Genomic DNA, 10,503 nt, shown 5'->3' with positions numbered 1-10,503 from the left:
TGCCTGTGACAGAGAGAGAGAGAGGTGGTGAACAGAAAAAGAAAAGCCCCACCAAGCGCCTGGCTGCATCCCGAATGGAACCCTATTCACTATGTAGTGCACTGTATTAGACCAGGGCCCTATAGGGAATAAGGGAAAGGGAAACGGGGATACATAGTCAGTTGTACATCTGAATGCATTATTCCGCATTTAACCGTGTTATCCCTATGACACATTTCCTCAGACAGACCCTGTGGCCTGCTGGGTAGTGAGAGGACACCTCGGTGCAGCCTCATCACCTCTGACTACACCAACAGTGATACTAGCTTGCCGTATATCTCTCTCTTTACATCTTTCATGCTGCCATGGTACAGTACATCATGTCTGGTCTAAGAGCTTCTCAAAGGGGAAGCCTTTTTGATACACTACATGACCAAAGGTATGTGGACACCTTCTCATCGAACATCTCATTCCAAAATCATGGGCATTAATATGGAGTTGGTCCCCCCTTTGCTGCAATAACAGCCTCCACTCTTCTGGGAAGGCTTACAACTAAATGTTTGAACATTGCTGGGGGACTTGCTTCCATTCAGCCACAAGAGCATTAGTGAGGTCGGGCACTGTTGCTGGGTGATTAGGCCTGGCTCGCAGTCGATGTTCCAATTCATCCCAAAGGTGTTCGATGGGGTTGAGGTCAGGGCTCTGTGCAGGCCAGTCAAGTTCTTCCACACCGATCTCGACAAACCATTTTTGTATGGACCTCGCATTATTCCTCCTAAACCAAACTACAGTTGGCACTATGCTTTCGGGCAGGTAGCATTCTTCTGGCATCCACCAAACCCAGATTTGTCCGTCGGACTGCCAGTTGGTAAAGCGTGATTCATCACTCCAGAGAACGTGTTTCCACTGCGTCCAATGGTGGCAAGCTTTACACCACTCCAGCCAACGCTTGGCATTGCGTATGGTGATCTTAGGCTTGTGTGCGGCTGCTCGGCCATGGAAAACCATTTCATGAAGCTAGGGAGTGTTGCAACCGAGGACAGACCATTTTTAAGTGCTATGCGCTTCATCACTTGGCGGTCCCGTTCTATGAACATGTGAGGCCTACCACTTCACGGCTGAGCCGTTGTTGCTCCTAGACGTTTCCACTTTACAATAACAGCACTTACAGTTGACTGGGTCAGCTCTAGCAGGGCAGAAATTTGACGAACTAACTTGTTGGAAAGGTGGCATTCTATGACGGTGCTACGTTGAAAGTCATTGAGCTCTTCAGTAAGGCCATTCTACTGCTAATGTTTGTCTATGGAGATTGCATGGCTGTGTGCTTGATTTTATACACGTCAGTAACGAGTGTGGCTGAAAGAGCCAAATCCACTAATTTGAAGGGGTGTCCACATACTTTTGTGTATATAGTGAATCTTGTAGAGGCTTGAAGACATGCACCCCCCATCCTTCCACTTTTCCCCTCCTCCCTCCCCCCGCTGACTCTCTCTGCTCGGCCCATTAATTCTCCCAGCAGGCCCAGAGCCCAGAGCTGACAGGAGGCCCTGGGCTGCAGGGGAGGGGCGGCTCCGGCGCTGCAGCCGCAAACAGAGCCGAGTCAAGCTGAGTCAAGCGGAGGAGCTGCTGACTACCTTGTATACGGTACAGTATGTACAGATTCATATTTACTGTAGACACAGTGGGGGGGGGGGGGGGGTCAACTGAGGATCATACAAGATCGTACAGTTTAGAGAGACTTGTTAACACCCAGGCATGTGCACAGATAGGGGTCTATCTGTGCTTTCCAACTTGCCAAGTGTCCTATTGTGTGGTGGTATAAATAAAACATTTTGTATATAGTTTTTGACGCTGTTGTTGTTCTGCACGCAAGTCATCATGACGTTGTCAAATTCTTGGGCGGCATGTGTGCCAAATATAAAACAGCTTGTTGCGTTGTGGCCATAGACGTATAATCTATAGAAGGGTTTTGGAACCTTTAACCCTGGCAATTTTAATTTTAAACTCATTGGTACACTAGCAATGGCTGCCAATCCTGAATTGAATGGGAACTGCCATCTATTGATTATATTTCTATGGTTGGTTAACAGCTGTCAGTTTACCTTTTTGCAAATTTCTAAATAGCCTACAATTGCGAGAAAAACGTACAGTTTAGAAAGCAAATGTCGGCTACTGAAAAGAAAATACTAATCTGTCTGTACACACTAACAATGGTACAGTACAGTTTCTCAAAGAATGTTGTGCGATTCTGAACAAACAGCACTGTAGTTTATCTTGAGCGCATTGGCCTAGCCTTCATCTTCATCATTGGGTGAGTCAGTGCCTGGAAGTTTCTTTAGTAGCCTACTGTAATATACACTCGCCGGAAAGTTAGAATACTGCTGCAGCAACTGCGTGATGTTATTTCGTCAGCATAGCCCAACATCCTTATGGAACATTTCCAACTTGTAGAATCAAGGCCCAAGAAGAATTTGTAGCTGCGCTTGGAATTTATAATTACTTAAAACAAACCTAACCTAAGGAAAACCGTTACGGTACACTTCATTCCATGCCAATTTTTTTTACAATCATCTTGCAAATCTCTGTTTTGGGCGAGACTGACTTTATGACCAAAATGATCCTATTTGCACACTAGAATTAATGTTTCTGATTCATATCGATGCCACATAAGCCATTTTCAAATGGAGAAGTCGTTTTTTAGGGGCAGTTGCTCTTTACGACCGAATATTACTTTAAGTACTATGACATGGCACCAATGCACACTATAAACCCTAAAATGACATTATTTAACCTGCATGTTCTGTATAGATGTATAACACGGGTATAACAAAACATTTTGTTTTACTGCTCTAATTACGTTGGTAACCAGTTTATAATAGCAATAAGGCTCCTCGTGTGTTTGTGATAAATGGCCAATATGCCATGGCTAAAGGCTGTGTCCAGTCACTCCGCTTTGCTCTCCGCTTTGCGTCGTGCATAAGAACAACTCGGTTTGGGTTTGATTCCGACCCATGACCTTCTGGCACAAATATTCTCCCTATTCATTTGATGTAGTTACATATGAAAAGTCCAGGGTTATTTAACCCCGATCTTAATAAGAAGTGACCATACCAAACAATTCTGGATAACATAAATAGTAAACAAATTAAACAATAACAGTACACCAACATTAGTTTCCATTCATACAAAGTGTTGGGTAAATTGCCACAGTAGCTTTTCCATGGTAAACAACAAAATGCTTTATTTTTATTGTACAGAAGGATTGTAAAATAGATAAATCACCCTTAGTCTGTTCAAAAAGGACTAAGCTGTTGCAATGACAATACCAACCAGATATCTTGAAAGACTTTGCAAGCAAGTTGCAAGCAGGGTGGCTACTTTTAAGAATCTAAAATAGGCCTCCCGGGTGGCACAGTGGTTAAGGGTGCTGTACTGCAGCACCAGCTGTGACATCAGAGTCCCTGGGTTCGCGCCCAGGCTCTGTCGTAACTTGCCACGACCGGGAGGTCCGTGGGGTGATGCACAATTGGCCTAGTGTCGTCCGGGTTAGGGAGGGATTGGTCGGTAGGGATCTCCTTGTCTCATCGCGCACCAGCGACTCCTGTGGCGAGCCGGGCGCAGTGCGTGCTAGCCAAGGTTGCCAGGTGCCTCTGACACATTGGTGTGGCTGGCTTCCTTCCGGGTTGGATGCGCGCTGTGTTAAGAAGCAGTATCTTATCTTGGGTTGTGTATCGTCTCTCCCGAGCCCGTACGGGAGTTGTAGCAATGAGACAAGATAGTAGCTACTACAACAATTGGATACCATGAAAAAGGGGTAAAAAATTCAAAAAAAAAGAATCTAAAATATATTTTGATTTGCTTAACACTTTTAACACATGTCTTATTTCCTAGTTTTGATGTCTTCACTATTATTCTACTCTGCAGAAAACAGTCAAATAAAGAAAAAGATGTGTCCAAACTTATGACTGGTGGGTTGCCAGGACCGGTGGACATTTGCCAGGCCCTGGAGAGGGAACGTGGAACCCCCACCTGTCCTCCTGAGCACCTGTACATTCCCACGGGAATAAGGGATCAGCTGCTGACCTGGGCACACACAGCTGTGATTGCTGGACATTCACTATTCAAAATATCTCCGAAAAGTACTGGTGGCCCACCTTGACGCAGGACGTGACTCGCTACATCAACTCTTGTTACGTAAGTGCCCAAACTAAATCTCCCTGGCACGTTCCAGCAGGGAAACTCCTTCCCCTTCACGTGCCTCAGCGTCCATGGTCTCATCTGTCCATTGATTTTTTTCATTGATCTCCCCTCCTCTGATGGTTTCACCACCATTTTGGTGGTTGTGGACAGATTATCTAAATCATGCTGTTTTATCCCCCTTTCTGGTCTCTACCACTCTCCAGGTCGCTGAGGCACTGTTCCAGCAGGTCTTTTGGCACTATGGCTTTCCAGAGGACATCGTCTCCGACCGTGGCCCCCAATTCACGTCACGGGTATCCAAATATCATCCGAGATATCCACCTTCGCCTGTACTGTCACGTCAACCACCGGTCCTGGCAACCCATCATTACGCACACCTGGCAACCCTAATTACACACACTTGTGACCCATCATGAGGCACACCTGGACTCTATCATTACCCTGATCACTCCCCCTGTATCTAGCAGTCCCTAGCATCACTCTTCAAGAAGTATTGGTCTGTGTCCAGACGTTTATTTTGTATTGCTTTATGTTCATTATTAATCTCAGCACCTGCTTCCTGACTCCCAGCGCCATCGTGACAGTAGTGACTGGGTGTATTGATACTCCATACAAAGTGTAATTAATACATTCACCATGCTCAAAAGGATGTTATATGTCTGCTTTATTTTTTGCTTTATTTTTTTAAAATATTTTTTTTACCCATCTACTAATAGGTACCCTTCTTTGTGAGGCATTGGAAAACGTCACGGATCTTTGTGGTTGAATCTGTGTTTGAAATTCACTGCTCAACTGAGATAATTGTATGTGTGGGTTACAGAGATGCGGTAGTCATTAAAAAAATCATGTTAAACACTATTATGGCACACAGAGTGAGTCCATGCAACTTATTATGTGACTTGCTAAGCATATTTTTAATCCTGAACTTATTTTGGCATGCCATAACAACGCATTTGAATACTTATTGACTCTAGTTATTTCAGCCTTTCGTTTGATTTAATATGTAAAAATGGCTAAAGACACAATTCCACTTTGACCTTATGAGGCATAGTGTGTAGGCTGTAAGTAGTGTGTAGGCTGTAAATTTAGGCTGTAACACAACTAAATGTGAATAAAGTCAAGGGGGTGTGAATTATTTCTGGAGGCACTGTAACATCAATTTGCAAATTTCATAAAAAGGATATGGTTCTCGAAACATTGGAAGAATTGAAATACAATTTCAATAGCATTAATGAAAATAAATATCACATTGTTCTTTCAAGTGCATGTGATGGTAAATGCCTACTAACAAGATTTACACTAAGTGAAATGATACATTTTTCACTCAGAATGAACAGATAAGTGTTACAACAGTCAAGTGAAATATCACTATCAATTATGTTATGAGTATGTAAATAAGACATACAGTCCAGAAATATCACATTTACATAAGTATTCAGACAAAGGGACTCAGTACTTTGTTGACGCACCTTCGGCACCGATTACAGACTTGAGTCTTGGGTATGACGCTACAAGCTTGGCACACCTGTATTTGGGGAGTTTCTCCCATTTTTCTCTGCAGATCCTCTCAAGCTCTGTCAGGTTGGATGGGGAGCGTTGCTGCACAACTATTTTCAGGTCTCTCCAGAGATGTTCAATTGGGTTCAAGTACAGGCTCTGGCTGGGCCACTCAAAGACATTCAGAGACTTTCCCCAAAGTCACTCCTGCGTTGTCTTGGCTGTGAGCTTAGGATTGTTGTCCTGTTGGAATGTGAACCTTCTTTCCAGTCTGAGGTCCTGAGCGCACTGGAGTAGGTTTTCATCAAGGATCTCTCTGTACTTTGCTCCGTTCATCTTTCCCTCGATCCTGACTAGTCTCCCAGTCCCTGCCGCTGAAAAACATCCCCACAGCATGATGCTGCCACCACCATGCTTCACCGTAGGGAGGGCGTCAGGTTTCCTCCAAACGTGGCGCTTGGCATTCAGGCCAAAGAGTTGAATCTTTGTTTCATCAGACCAGAGAATCTTGTTTCTTATGGTCTGAGAGTCCTTTAGGTGCCTTTTGGAAAACTCCAAGCGGGCTGTCAGGTGCCTTTTACTGAGGAGTGGCATACGTCTGGCCACTCTACTATAAAGGCCTGATTGGTGGAATGCTGCAGAGACGGTTATCCTTCTGGAAGGATCTCCCATCGCTTCAGAGGAACTCTGGAGCTCTGTCAGGGTGACAATCGGGATCTTGGGCACCTCCATGACCCAGGCCCTTCCCCCCCGATTGCTCAGTTTGGCTGGGCGGCAAGCTCTAGGAAGAGTCTTGGTGGATCTAAACTTCTTTCATTTAAGAATGATGGTCACTGTGTTCTTGGGGACCTTCAATGCTGCAGAAATGTTTTGGTACCCTTCCCCAGATCTGTGCCTCGACACAATCCTGTCTCGGAGCTCTAAGGACAATTCCTTTGACCTCATGGCTTGGTTTTTGCTGTGACATGCACTGTCAACTGTGGGGCCTTTTTTTTTCAAGTCATGTCGAACCAATTGAAATTACCACAGGTGGACTCCAACCAAGTTGTAGAAACATCTCAAAGATGATTAATGGAAACCAGATGTACCTGAGCTTAATTTAGATTCTCATAGCAAAGGGTCTGAATACTAGTGTAAATAAGGGTTTTCTGTTTTCACTTTGTCATTATGGGGTACTGTGTGTACATTAATTAGTATTTCTTTAAATCCATTTTGGAATAAGCCAGAAACGTAACAAAATGCGGCAAAAGGAATTAAATTGACGTCAAAAGTTGATATTTTCTTAATCGTAACCCTTTTCCTAACTTAACCTATTCCTCATAACTTGTTACGTTAATTACCCTAAAGCTGTATCCCTTCCAGACAAACCAGATTTACCCCCCCCCCCCCATTATACTTCTCTTCTGAACCTCTCCTTTCCACTTTGAAGAGTAACTTGTTTTCTTGGCTGGCCTATTCTCCTCCCCCTCGGTTGATGAAAATAAATAAACAGACACTCAAGTGGCAACCTATTGTGATAGGTAGTTAGCTATTTTAACATCCTATCAATCTGTTCACTCTTTTTACCAATGACAAGTTGGCTAGCTGGCCAAGAAACAGATTACATTACAAAAACAGGAGATTCATATTTTTCTGTCATATTCTGGGTTAGCCAAAACTAGCTACCTAGGTAGCTACCTAGCCATTTGAGTTGCACGTGTCCTCAAAACACAATTTCAACAGCAGAATAATATTTTAGAAATACTTACCTTACTCCAGAAATACATAATATTACAACGGCAGAAGGTATACTATACCGTAAATACAAATGTATGTGGACACCCCTTCAAATTAGTAGATTCGGCTATTTCAACCACACCCTTTGCTGACAGATGTACAAAATTGAGCACACAACCATGCAATCTCCATAGACAAACATTGACAGTAGAATGGCTGTACTGAAGAGTTCAGTGACTTTCAACATGACACTGTCATAGAATGCCATCGTTCCAACAAGTCAGTTCGACAAATTTCTGCCCTGCTAGAACTGTCCCGGTCAACTGTAAGTGCTGTTATTGTGAAATGAAAACGTCAAGGAGTAACAATGGCTCAGCCGCGAAGTGGTAGGCCACACAAGCTCACAGAACAGGACCACAGAGTGCTGAAGTGCGTAGCCCGTAAAAATTGTCTGTCCTCGGTTGCAACACTCACTACTGAGTTCCAAACTGCTTCTTGAAGCAACGTCTGCACAAAAACTGTTCTTCGGGAGCTTCATGAAATGGGTTTCCATGGCCGGGCAGCTGCACACAAGCCTAAGATCACCATTCGCAATTCCAAGCGTCAGCTGGAGTGGTGTAAAGCTTGCCGCCATTGGACTCTGCAGCAGTGGAAAAGCGTTCTCTGCTTCACCATCTGGTAGTCCAACAACAAAATCTGGGTTTGGCGGATGCCGAGAGAACGCTACCCGCCGTAATGCATACTGCCAACTGAAAAGTTTGGTGGAGGAGGAATAATGGTCTGGGGCTGTTTTTCATGGTTCGGTCTATGCCCCTTACAGTAGTTCCAGTGAAGGAAAATCTTAACCCTACAGCATTACACTTACATTCTAGACGACTCTGTGCTTCCAACTTTGTGGTAGTTTTGGAAAGGCCCTTTCCTGTTTCAGCATAACAATGCCCCCATGCACAAAGTGAGGTCCATACAGAAAAGGTTTGTCGAGGTTGGTGTGGAAGAACTTGACTGGCCTGCACAGAAGCCTGATCTCAACCCCATTGGAATGCCAGCTGCAAGCCAGGCCTAATAGCCCAACATCAGTAATGCTTTTCTGGCTGAATGGAAGCAAGTCCCCACAGCAATGTTCCAACATCTAGTGGAAAGCCTTCCCAGAAGGAGTAGAAACTGTTATAGCAGCAAAGGTGGGACCCACTCCATATTAATGTATATGATTTTGGTCATGAGATGTTCGATGTCCACATACTTTTGGTCATGTAGTTAATAATTTTTCAAGTGCAATTTACCTCTGATTGTGTTTGGCTGAAAACCCAAGAACAAAAGTATCGTCAGGAGTGAAGTCTTCTTCACGTCAAGAGCCCACTCACTAGTCCACTCAGTTTCCATCCATCAAAATGCATACAAAATAAATCCCAAACGTTACTCATAAACTTTTCCAAACAAGTCAAACAACGTTTATAATCAACCCTTAGGTACCCTAATATCTAAATAAACAATACAATTTAAGATGGAGAATCGTTAGTCTTTACCAAAAATACCAAAGAACACGCTCTCTTCCACGCGCTTGGAAACACTAAAGCCAAAATGGGAGCCACCTAGAAAAACTACAATTCCTGGCTGATTTTTCCAAAAAACCAGCATGAAACTCTTTCTAAAGACTGACATCTAGTGGAAGCCCTAGGAACTGCAATCTGGGAGGATTTCGCCTTATAATAAAAGTGACAGCCATTGAAAACATTTTTTTTTTGTGATGGTTTGTCCTCTGGGTTTCGCCTGCCATCTCAGTTCTGTTATACTCACAGAAATAATTTTAACAGTTTTAGAAACTGTAGTGTTTTCTATCCAAATCTACGAATTTATATGATATATGCATATCCTAGCTTCTGGGCCTGAGTAACAGGTATTTTTCTTTGGGCACCCTTTTCATCCGGATGTGAAAATAATACCCCCTACCAAAGAGAGGATAACCATTAATTTATTTTCTCTATTGCTTGCATTGGACATACAGTACCAGTCAAAAGTTAGAACAAACCTTCTCATTCAAGGGTTTTTCCATATTTTCACTATTTTCTACATTGTAGAATAATAGTGAAGAATAAGAGGCAGCCATTGTGAGGCCCACTGAGCACGAACAGTATCAAAACCACTAAGTTGGAGTGGAATTTAATAAGAGCAAAATCTGACCCTGGAGTCAATCATGCGGTCTGAGATTCCTGTATTAAAGAGTCCCGGTGCAAGCTAATGTATTTACGTGGCTCCAGAGAATGTGGTTGTGTCCCAAATGGCACTGTGTTCCCTGTATAGGGCAGAGTAGTCCTTAACCCATGATGGCGTAGAAGTCAGATGTCTTTCTCCTCGTCTTGTCGTTTCCCGTGTATATATTTTTTCTTCGCATATATTTTTCTTAACCTCAACTTCAACATACTCTCCTGCAACGGAAGCTAGCCAGCTAACTAGCTAGTAGTCAGCTAGCCACTGCTAGTGGTCAACAGCTACCTTTAGCCCGGACAACTCTAGCACAGCGCGACTCAAACCAGAGCAAGTAGGACTTATTTTTCTCCATATCTCCGCAAGCTCTGAACCTTTTCACCTGGATCATCGCAGCTACCTAGCTGTTATCCGAGTGGCCACTCACGGCTAACCTCTCTGTCCCGAAGCAAGAACCAATTAGACTGGAGCTAGCATTTGCTAGGCCCATCTCCTGGCTAGCCAAAGAGGTCCATCAGCCACTCCTTGGGCTACAATACCTATTTTGCCAATTGGCCTGGGCCACTTTTACTGCTGACACGGAGCCCCGCTGACCCATCACGACTGGACTACCAACATAATTCGCCCGAGGGGGTTTTTCAACTGGCTCTTCCATCACGACGTCCCCTGAATGCTAGCCGCTGCCCACTAGCTGTCTAGAGAATATTCAACTATTAGCTGAAAGACACATCGGACAAATTCTGTGACCACTATACTTATTTTGCCAATTGGCTGGACCCTTTTACCACACAGAGCCCTCCTGATTCATGACGACTGGTCTTCTGACGTAACAGCACGAGGAGGCCACAACAGACTTTCTTCCATCGCGATGTCCCTCAAAGGCCCTTCTGCTAGCTTGCTAGCCCCGGC

General features: G+C 44.0%; 1 long non-coding RNA gene across 2 annotated transcripts; it reads left to right on the top strand.

Moving 5' to 3' along the window:
* Window positions 1-1,508: 1,508 nt before the first annotated feature.
* LOC110533021 (uncharacterized) lies at window positions 1,509-5,037 on the top strand. 2 transcript variants are annotated; one of them, XR_016483484.1, is made up of 3 exons: window positions 1,509-1,623; window positions 3,904-4,173; window positions 4,383-5,037. It is a non-coding gene; the product is annotated as an uncharacterized LOC110533021 (long non-coding RNA). The 2 variants fall into 2 exon arrangements; XR_002474919.3 differs by having other exon boundaries at window positions 1,536-1,628.
* Window positions 5,038-10,503: the final 5,466 nt, after the last annotated feature.

Source organism: Oncorhynchus mykiss, chromosome 9 (assembly GCF_057628025.1).
Source record: "Oncorhynchus mykiss isolate SJ-2025 chromosome 9, ASM5762802v1, whole genome shotgun sequence".
NCBI lineage: Eukaryota > Metazoa > Chordata > Actinopteri > Salmoniformes > Salmonidae > Oncorhynchus > Oncorhynchus mykiss.
This window is presented reverse-complemented; position numbering and strand designations above follow the sequence as displayed.